The sequence below is a fragment of the Mustela putorius genome, unplaced genomic scaffold (assembly GCF_011764305.1).
Source record: "Mustela putorius furo isolate JIRA1106 unplaced genomic scaffold, ASM1176430v1.1 tig00000040_pilon_pilon_pilon, whole genome shotgun sequence".
Taxonomy (NCBI): Eukaryota; Metazoa; Chordata; class Mammalia; order Carnivora; family Mustelidae; genus Mustela; species Mustela putorius.
The window spans coordinates 3,416,673-3,426,532 of NW_025421261.1; the positions used below are offsets into that span (position 1 = coordinate 3,416,673).

General features: G+C 50.9%; 1 long non-coding RNA gene across 1 annotated transcript; it reads left to right on the top strand.

Moving 5' to 3' along the window:
- The first annotated feature begins 2,814 nt into the window (after positions 1-2,814).
- LOC106004168 lies at positions 2,815-9,285 on the top strand. Its single transcript, XR_001177078.2, has 3 exons — positions 2,815-4,116; positions 4,210-4,318; positions 4,704-9,285. It is a non-coding gene; the product is annotated as an uncharacterized LOC106004168 (long non-coding RNA).
- Positions 9,286-9,860: the final 575 nt, after the last annotated feature.

A 9,860-nucleotide genomic window follows, 5' to 3' on the forward strand; every position in this document is an offset into this window, starting at 1 on the left:
TGTTAGGTTTGCCAAAATTAACCACCTGTAACGTCCAATGCGAGGGAGATAAGAACGGTCCTTTTCTCCAGGAAGAAAAGCCTGTCCCACAGCAAACTAGGAAACGGTAAATACACGCGTATTTACTGTCCCGGAACTAACTGAACATCAGCCGCCACCGAGAGAATCCCAGCAAAGGACTGAACACACGGGTTTGTTTCTGAAAAGGCTTTTACCCCAAGGAAAAATGATCAGTCTGACTCATATTAACAGAAACGTAAATTAAAGCTCCGCCAAGATGTCTTTTTCTTTAGCTCATCAGGTTAATAAAAATCCACTGTTGTGGAAGGTTACAAATGCATGGATCTTGGAACCCATCAACAGTGGAGAAGGAAAATCATCCTAAAGATACAGTCCACTCGCTACACGAAGTAACACATGAACAAAGCTATTCGTTTCGTCAAGTAAAAGATCAGAAGTAACCAAGCGTCCGTCATTAGAGAACTGGGTGAGTGCTGACACAGTCACAGCGTCAGTTTGCAAGCATAATAGAGAATAATCAGGAAACTGTGCACGGATACGTAATGCACACGTGCTACATAGTGAGAGGAGGTACGGTTGTTGTATAGTGTGTGTTATAATGTATATAAAAGGATAAAACAAGAGAGCAGATATATCTGTATTGTATTTCTCACGTGAGAAGAATCCGTGGGCAGATAAACAAGGAATCGGTCGGTGGTCAGCGATTCGGGGCGGAGATGGGAACGGGTCGGTGGGCACAGCAAGAGGGACAGGCAGGAAGGAAACTCCTCACACGACAGGCACCTTGTCACACTCGATTGCGTTTAAAACTGTGTGAGCGCAGGACATATTCACGAACCCGACTATTCCTTTGAAGGTCCTAGAAAATGTAGTTTAAAAACAACAGAAAACAACCCAAATAATCTTAAAGCTCTTATTCAAATTGTGCAGTTTCAGAGTAAACCCTGCTGTGTGTCACTTCACTGAAAACGAAACTGAAAGTCCATTAACTTCTCGTACACCCAAACCTACACCATGGATTTATAAGAACACTGATAATTTCCAATTTTGATTTGCGTTGCTCTACAGAAGGTCAACGCTTCAGGATACGTTAAAACACGCACTGCTTGAAGTCCAGACAGACCGGGGCTGAGAGACATCCGTCCCAAGGCTGGTGCTTGCATGAGGATGAAGTAATGATGTCAACGTAAAATGAATCTCTTCTCTCACGGGGCCCTTCGTGGAATGCGCGAGAGGTGGGGCTCCCTCCTACAACGGAGGGGGATTCCATCCAGGGCAAGGGGATTCTGTGTTCACAGACAACAAGATGAAAGGAAATTGGGGTTTATTCAATAGGTCCTTCCATCTGTGACTTTCAGTTCTCAGTTGTCTGTGCTTGTTTTTGTGTGTGTGTCTGTGTGTCTGCGTGTGTCTGTGTGTGTGTGTCTGTGTGTGTGTGTCTGTGTGTGTGTTCTATTACAAAAACCTGTGGGACTGTTGCTGTGTCGCTAGCGTTTTGCCCCATGCATGCATACAGCGTGTGGAGCAGAAAAGCCTGACAGGCCCCAGTAAAATATGCCTGGGCTCTAGGGTCTCCGTGATGCTGCCAAGTCACACATCCTGCTCTGTCTTAGCTCAGTGTCCTTATCTGGAAATACAGTGAGAGCCTAACAGGAAGACCTCGCCATTCTGATACGGGGACGAAGAGACACGGTGGAGAGGAAAGACTTGGGAAAGGGTCTGTTGAAAATAGTGCTATTGTGACCGCGGTTCTGACACAGATACGGACAGACAGGGCAGAGGAAGGTGAACCTGATTCCAAAACACGCATCGTGGAGAATTCGTCTCACTGTTACAGATGAGCATGAAGAAAGCCAGAAAGGTTGAATAACTTGCTCCAAGGCAAGTAGCCCGTTGGGAGCAGAAGTGGAGACAAATCCCCACACAGGTATTATGACTGAATGTGTCGCTCTTCTAAGTCTCTGCTATGATTTCACCTTGAGCCTTGAGAATACGTGGAGAATGGGAAGCGGCAAAGGGCCACTTGACGACCCTGGTCACAGGAAGGCTGGAGGAACAATGGAAAAAACGATCAGAAAAGGCACAGAAGGACAGCAGACAAGACGTAAGATGGCAGACAAGACACAGTTAAGGACTACGGGCCAATAAGGTGCAGGACGTGATGAAATCTGGGACAGAGGGCCTCTAGGTCAGGCCCTTGACCATCTGCCTCATTCCACAGTTACTGGTGAGGACCACAGAGGGTGTGGGCCCAACAGGGTAGTAGATATTTAAAGATATATATTTATAATGTGTGCTCAAAATTTTAGAATAACTGATCTTTGCTAAATATTTCCTTTCTGAACCTTTGGGGTAAAAGATTAGTAGAAATCTCCAGATGGACTCATGTTGGGTATTTTCTGCTTGAGAGTGAAAAACCTGGGGCCACGTCTTCGAGGGGAACACCGTTAGGATCCGGGTTAAAGCCTCTCCTTGGGCTCAGGTCATGATCTCAGGGTCCTGGGATGGAGCCCCACATCGGGTTCTCTGCTCAGCAGGGAGCCTGCTTCCTCCTCTCTCTCTGCCTGCCTCTCTGCCTACTTGTGATCTGTATGTCAAGTAAATAAATAAAATCTTAAGTAAAAAAACAAACAAAAACAAGAAGGACCAGAACAGAGGCTTTGGATCCGTGAATAAATACTATCACATAGGACTCTTTGAATGAAACTAGCCTGGGGTATTCTCCTCCCCCCCCCCCCCCCCGTGCTAAGTAAATTTCCGAGTGGTGATAATATCTAATACATACACAGAGCTTTCTAAGTACCGTGCACTCTTCTGAGAGGTCATGCATTCATTTAATGCTCATAACCGTGTGAGGGGAGAGTTCTATTACATCTCCACTTTCCAGATGAGGAAACTGAGACACAGGGAGGTCAGGTAACGTGTCCAAGATCAAACAGCCGGAAAAGCCACCACTGAGCTGGGACTTAAACCCAGGCCGTCCGGCTCGCAGGACTTAATGTGGCCTATTACATGGTGCTTTACATACTCTGTCTCCTAGAACGTCATTAAAATAGCAATCTTGCTGCCTACACTAAAACCTTGGATTTCTGGGGTTGGACAGATAAGAACTCATTTATTCATTAAGTAAGTCATTCCAATATTCATTCAATGTGTCTTATAATCTTACTGTATATCAGGCTCAGCGGTCGCAAAAATAGATGTGGTTTCTGCTATCTGCCAACTGAGCGTCTAGGGGAGAGAAATACTTATCAAATAATGACACAAAAAATGTAAAATTACAAAATTTCATAAGAAGCATGAAGGAAATATATGAGATGTTCTAAGATTATATAAACATTTAAATTGGCATCTGTCCTGGTCCCAGACAGGCCCTGAGGGACTTTGGCCTTTGAGCTGGGATTATAAACAAGAGACCTGGAATTGTTTAACATTTCTAAACCCTAATCCTCACCTATAACACAGGGGCAATGGTTCAGGACATTATCCCAGCACTTAGTAACTACTCAATTAGTGATAGTGATAGCCTTGTTACTTTTAATTTTCCCATTACTCTCTGACCCGTATCCACTTAGAGATGAGGATATAGGAAACAGGAAGATTTAGAATAATATATTTAGCAATCATGAACACGGAAAGGAGTGGGAAGAAAGAGAAAATGACTTGAAAATGCTACGGATTTTAACTGTTGACAAGGAGAGCGCTTCGGTACAATGAGCAGTACCTGGGAGGGAACCAAATGGGAACTAGACGCGGACAGGAAACCCGATGCTTCGCTCATGTTTTTTTCTGATGCCTCAGGATTCTGTCATGACGTTGCTTCTGTCCGGCTGGTAGCACATTCTCTGTGGCTTTAAGTACTTCTTCAGCCCGAGTCCCTGGATGGACGGACTGACGTGCACGCTCTTCCCCAGACCTTACTGCTGCAGCATGCGGGAGGAAGGGCTGGACTGACCTCGCCGGGGTGGGTGTGGACAAGGCAGGTGAGGTGGGGTGGAGAAGCTCCACTCTCCCGAGCCATTATGAGGGCCACAGAGAGCCTCTGGCCCCATGACTCTGCTTCAGCTTCGCAAGGAAAAGCAGGGACGCTGTGAGGTAAGTTGACGGAAACCCACGGACTCCTTCCTGCCATGCGAGGTGTCCCTGGAAGACCCCCGGGGGATGATTCAGTGATCCCACATTTTTCAGACGAGAATCTGCCTCTGCCCCCTTGAGGAGAGCATGCCAAAGGGTCAGGGACACGGGAAACGGCCGGGAGCCCCACGCACGACGGCTGGAGGAGTGTCCCGGGCAGTCGGTGAGTCCACGGCCAGACCAGCAGGGAGGCCGCGTGCTCGTGGGGGGCTGTGCCGACGCGGCAGGAGCGCACTCTTACCCCGAATCCCAACCCCGCACCACTTCATCTGGGGCAGGGTCAGGAGCTGGCCAGGAAGGGGGGTGGGGAGTGGGGTCCAGGGGGATCGACCAGGGCCACCTCCCTGGCCAAGGGACGTCTAGACTGTCACTGCCTCGACGTTCAAGCCACTGGTTTGGTTCCCCTGAGGCTAGTCCCCATGGCAGGTGTATTTCAGGAGTTCAGGTGACTCAGGTGCTCGGGGGGAAAGTCCCCGGCCTCAATTCCTGCACTCCTGGGCACCTTTAGGCCTGGACTTTCCATCAGTACAATATTTGCTTTTCCTTAGGGAGTCTAGAAGCAACTCACACATGGTGCTGACTTCCTCTCTCCTCCTGCTTCTGGGAGAGCTTCTAAAACAGTGGAGGGGCTGTGAAATAGGAGGCGTGGGACACTGAGCGAGGCAGCCCCAGGAGCCGCCGCGACTCCGAACGGCATCGCCACGCAGCGGTGTTTTTCTCATCATCAGGGACAAGCACTGGAGGTATCTCATGTTTCCAGGGTGATTCTGGGGGTCCTGACCTTTCATTTCAAAGGCAAGTTTTGTAGCTACACGTGGGCTTTTCCCCGTGTATCTGAGAACTGACGGATGCCAACAGTGCCTGCCCCCCCCCCCCCAGCGCACACATGTACATGCAGGACCGGGGGGTGTCAAGACCAGTGAAGAAACAGACAGGAAAAGAGCTGTACAGGCATAAGGAGGCAATAAATAGAATCACCGCGGCAAATCCAGAACTAAGAGAAGCTTTCCAAGGCAGGATCGCCCACAAGTCTTTCTCCAGAAGCTCCAGTCCGCAGCCCCCTCTGTCGCACTGGCAAGCCCCCGGCGGGCTCCGTCAGGGCCGCACGGGCGGAATTCTACCGAGCTCAGATTCTCGATCTTAAAACGGCGCAGCAAAGAGGACGCCTTTTCCTCTCTCCGGTGTAAAGAATGTGTTTCAAAATAAACGGCCCGTGTCCATTCAGCCGTTGGGTCATTCACCACAGCGAGTGCAGAGCCGGTGGTCAGTAGCTGTTGGGTGAAACCGGTCAAGTCTGGAAAACCATGGGTGTCTCCCGACGCCCGGGGAACGCACTCCCGCCGCTCGGGAAAGAACCTGAGTTATTTGTCGTGGGTCACACACACAAGGCCCCAGTCTGCCGGCTCTCGCCGAAGCCCCCAGAAACAGACAAGGACGTCTGGTTTCCTGATTGACCTGTGACTGCTGTATCTGGGGTTTAGCTCTAGGAACGGAGGGGAAATGAGATGTCTTTAAACAATTTATCCATCGAAAGAGGACCCTCCCCCCGCCTGTTTGCTGCCACCTTCTTTTTTCCCCTCTGCTCCCTTCTCTTCAAACGCTACCTGACAGACTGCCGCCGTCACCCTGTGAATGTAAGTAATTGCCTTGTTGACAGCCCCGTTCTCCGTGACATCTGCCGGCACTCCCTGACACGCGAATAAGCATTAAGATATTAACAGTCTGGCGCAGGTTTGAGGGCTGGAATGGTAATGCTTGGCAGGCCTGCTGCACAAAGCCACACGCAGAGAGACCCCCACTCACTCGGCTCTGTCGTCCTTCTGGTTCGAACACACGGCGGGGCCCCGCGTAAATGCCGATCATTCGCTCGACTGCCCTGGCATTTTGGTGTCTCCTTCGACAGGCCAGATCGTACATTAAAAGAAAAGAAAAAGAAAAACAAGAAAATGCCTGCTTGTGAGACCCTGCAAGGGAGAAGCGGACGGTTCAGGAAAAAGGCAGGTCTTTGCTCACTGGGATGAGGTAATATTCTAAGGGGATTGTCTTAACAGAAAAAGCAAAGTCAAGCTCCCCGAACTAACTAACACACAGGACAGTCTGCACAGAGCTTTCTTCTGATATTTTCAAATTCTTCCCAAACACTAGCTAGCAGGTGACACCTTTGTGCCATGGACTTTTGTCAGATCCTCCTGCCGAAAATTATGAGGCCAGAACACCACAGTAGGCTCTGTTGCCCGAATCTGCTCCCTGAGAAATGGCAAAGCTATTAACATGCTGGAGTCTTAAGCTGTGAAGTGAGTCAGAGAGCTGTCTCTGTTCTATTCTGGGCAGGGCTTGTTTTGGATCAAAACCCAGCAATCCACACAGGTAATGCTAAAATTAACATCAAAATAGAAGGGGCAGAACTGCGAAGGTGACACTTGTTCCAGAGGGGAAAATGACTCACTATGGCTGCACTTGGGAAACAAAAGAGGAGTTAAAATAGGTTTTACTGAAGTTCACGGTAGTCTGATGAGGGGGTCAGTTCAAGCATTTTGGGGCTCAAGACCTTGACATCTTCTGGGGGCAAAGAGCCCAGATTTTCCTCACTGCCCCCAGCTGGCCCCTGTCAGGACCCGGCGATGTCACAGAAACAGCAGACGGTTACATACTGATTCCTTCTGCAGACGCCTTCATTTCCCTGTTGTTTGATGCGAGCCTGGGTCATTATCTCTGCTTTGCAAGAGAGGAACGAAAAGAGGCCCCAGAAGGATAGGGCCTTGCCCCAAATCGCAGGTAGTAAATGGCGGAGGCCCAGAGTGACCCTGGGTCCTGTCTTCTGGGCTGGAGTACTTCCAAGGCATTGGCTCCCAGCCCTGGGGGCTTGGTCAAAATTCCCAGAGAAAGGAGAGTCCGCCTGGAAGGACTGTGACTGCCTTTCTAGAACCCAAAGAGCCGTCTGTGGCCACGAGAAGCTGATTGACTGGGATTGAAAGGAACCAGAAGAATCAACTCCAGTCCACAAAGGGGGTTGCTCAGGTGGGAAGGGTGGTTCCCGTCAGACTGACCTCATTTCTTCCTGAGCACAGCGGGGAGAGCCTCCGTGGTGGCTTGGGTGTGTCTGCTTGGGCAGGGGAGTTCAAGTTCTCAAACCAAATCCCGGGCCACCCCCAGTTTCCCACTCCAGACCTTGGATATGAAGGGCGTGGGTGTCAGCGGGACCTGAATTCGAGTTCTGCCCCCCATAAGCTGGCTCAGTTTGGCCAACTGAATCTCAGTTTTTTCATTTATAAGACAGTGAAGACAACCCTATCTTCCTTCTAGGCTTGCTGTGAGAGCTAACGGAGCTAAGCCGGTCAGATGTTTAGTACAGTAACGCCCAAAAATAAATGTTAATATGTTGTTATTATTAATCAATATGGGGACTCATGGGAGCCTCCTATGTCTCTGATTCCCGACTTGCCATCCCCCTATGGACGTCCTGCCATGAAAGTGCTGTTACAGCTGATAATGGGGCTCCCCCAAGGCTCCCGCCTCTGTGCGTGTCCGCCTCACTCTTGTTTCTGGACGGCTCCCGCTTACTTTAGATGCACGCCCCAAGCCAGGGCACCTGCCTGTCTCCATGATAGTGTGGTCATTGAGAGCACAGTCTGTGCTCTGGACATTACTGACCTGCTCAGTCCTACAGGTTAGGGGCTACATTTCGCTTTTAAAGGTTGGGCAGACGGAGCTCAGAGAGGTTAAGTAACCTACCCAGAGCTTCACAGCTGTTAGGTCTCGGGCCGAACTTCGCTGCTGGGGGGTTCTGGTACCAGTGCCTGCTCTACAGCTGAACCACCTCACCCTTCCCGAGACGAAGCTGCAAACCAGGGAACTTGGATTCTTTTGTCCACCTTGGTCTCCCATGGACACCGCTGGGGGTTCCCGCCCTGCTCCTGCTCCTGCACCTCCCGGCAATGTTTCAGGCCCTGTCCGGGCTTCCGTCCATTCTGACCACCCCCGTTCGGGACTGCGTTCCTGTTCCCTGGATGTCAGATGTTTTCTGGATGTCCCTTCTCCGTTTCAAGTCCTTTTCTAACTCACTCCGCCAACACACAACGCACAGTGCCGCCTGCTCAACCCCCCCGGAGCCTGGCTCTCACGTCAGCTTCCCGGCAGAAGGTACTCAGTGACGACCCCCATTCTGCAGAAGAACACGATACTAGTCAGCCGGACAATCGAGGTCTGCCTCCTCCATAAATGTGCAGTTTAGCTTTTTGGTTCTCATTATATCGCTTTACATACTCAGCAAAAGGCACAATGCACGGGGCCAGAAATCTGTGCCTCTTGTCTGTTGCTGCCTCCTTGGTACCTAGACTAGTTGCTTGTTTACACTACGTGCTCACTAAATATTTGCGGGTTGAGTGAATGAATGATTGAATGAATGAAAACAATTTTCCCTCTAAAATGACGACACTTTCCACCGTGTTTTACCGCAGAGCTCCCGGCCGTTTAAAGACAGCAAGTCTGCTCTCCTTCTTCAAGGCAGCTGCCATCGTTTTTAAGGATGAAGAAAAGCCAACACAGGGCTCGTAAATATTTGATATATTGTAGAAAATAATGTTTACCAAAGTCATGCTTTGGTGCTTATTAAACACGATGCAATGTAATCGTGTCATGCAAGGGTGATTACGGGAGCTCTAGAAATAGTCATTATTAGTCACGACAGGCGATGTGACCTGGTATGGGAACAGCAGTTTAAAATCAAGTGACAAAGGTCATCCTGATTTTGCTCCCATAAGCGTTGCGGAGACAAGACATAAGGGCTTCTGCTGCTCCTGCCGAGTGGGGGCCTGGAGCTCACACGCGTGTGCTGCCTTCCTTCCTGCCTTCCTCCGGCCTCCAGGCCTCCCCTGCCCCGCACAGGTTCACACCCTCCTTCTCCTTCTGAGGTTCAACTAGACGCCATTCCCTCTCCCTTCTCTAGGCCTCCCCCAGGACGAAATCTCTTATCACTGCCCCGCGGCAGCTTCTCTTGGGGTCAGCCACGTCACGATTCTGACTTCAGTCCCACGGCTCGGGCGGTGGCTGTCCCGACCAGGCCTGTGAGAAAGGCTGGTCCCCCGCTTCCGAGTGATCCTCTAACCGCGCTCCGCCGACTGTCCCCTGTTGTACCGCGCTCACCGGTGCTCAGCGCGTCGTCGTGGGCTGAGGGAGCGGCCGTGGGTTGGAGGAGCCGGTGTCTGAGGCGCGTTGCGAGGCCGGGACAGGCCGCACCCGCGGGCAGAGGGCGCGGGGCAGGGGCAGCCGCGTCACGGGGCTGCGGACAGACGGCAGCGCGTGTGAGCAGTGACGGGGCCCTGCGACTTCCGTGGGGGCCACAGCGCCGGCTGCCCTCAGACACCAGCTCTGTCGCATCTGCATGAACGGGGGGCGCCAAGCGGTGTCCCCTGTTCCTACGTTTTGTGGCTGACGACGACAAAAGCTGACACGGGGTGGTGGTGGTTCCCTGTGAGGGCCACAGGCCTGTTTCGGACATGTTCCTGCCTTCCGTGATGAAACTGTTGCACGGACACTGCACGTTAGCTAGGATACGTCTGCATTATTGTGTGTCTGTGTCTGATACATCTGTGTTACTATGTATGAAACTGTTCATCGGACTCTGCACGTTAGCTAGGATATGTCTGTGTTACAATGTGTCTCTGTCTGAAACTGTTGCACGGACACTGCACGTTAGCTAGGATATG